Genomic DNA, 1078 nt, shown 5'->3' on the forward strand with positions numbered 1-1078 from the left:
GATTGACCTACCCACGCTCAGAGACTGCTAAACATTTCCCAGTCAACTTTTCACAAGGATCAGGTGTCCTAAGTTATTCCTCAGTTATTCCTCACCCTCCCTCCTATCCCAGTGGGCTTTTTTTTTTAAAATAAAAACACCTTTATAGTGTGATCTGAGTGAAAGTTTAGAGAACAAGTAATTTTCCATTCAGTAATTCATGCACATTTCGTTTTGTGACATTGATTGTTATCCTGACAATGTGCAGCATCCTAACCACTGTTTGCTTCCCTATGTTTATTTACTCTTTGCATTTGTCTATCTTCACCCATTTAAAAAAATATACTTTATTGTGATTTAATGAAAGTTTACAGAAAAAACTGGAATTTCATTCATTAATTGTTGCACAATTTCCTCCCTCCTCCTTTCCTTAGTCTACTTTGTTGTGTACCTCTTATTCTGAATTGTCATCATGCATAGCTGCTCTGAAGGAAGGCCAAAAAACCCCAAGGCTCCAGGAGTTGACGGCATACCAATTGACATATTTCAACAAACAGACCCTGCCCTGGATGTGCTTACTAAGTTGTGCCAAGAAATCTGGAGGACAGCCACCTGGCCAACTGACTGTTCGTATTCCAAAAAAAGGTGACCCAACAGAGTCTTCCGAAATGGTCCAAGTATAGGTTTTGCATAATCACAATCAAATGTTCTGGGTTGCCATCCTTCTCAGAGTCAGGCACAGCTTGTTGTGATCCACACTGTCAAAAGCCTTTACACAGTCAATGAAGCACAGATAGACATTCTTCTTGTATTTTTTGCTTTCTGTCAAGATCCACCTAACATTAGCTATAATATCACTAGTACCACAATCTTTTCTAAATCCAGCCTGCACAACTGGCAGTTCTCTGTTGGTATGTTGCTCCAGTCATTTTTGGATAATTTTCAGTAGAACCTTGCTTGCATGTGATATTAATGATATTATTTGTTAATTTCTGCACTTTGGAGCATAGAGAAGCCAAAGCACAAGGAAGAATTCAAGATACTAAAGAGCTGAACAGAAGATTCCAAAAGGCTGCTCGGAATGACAAAGCAAAATACT

This window comes from Elephantulus edwardii, unplaced genomic scaffold, assembly GCF_000299155.1.
Source record: "Elephantulus edwardii isolate Elephantulus edwardi_28Jun2011 unplaced genomic scaffold, EleEdw1.0 scaffold00019, whole genome shotgun sequence".
NCBI lineage: Eukaryota > Metazoa > Chordata > Mammalia > Macroscelidea > Macroscelididae > Elephantulus > Elephantulus edwardii.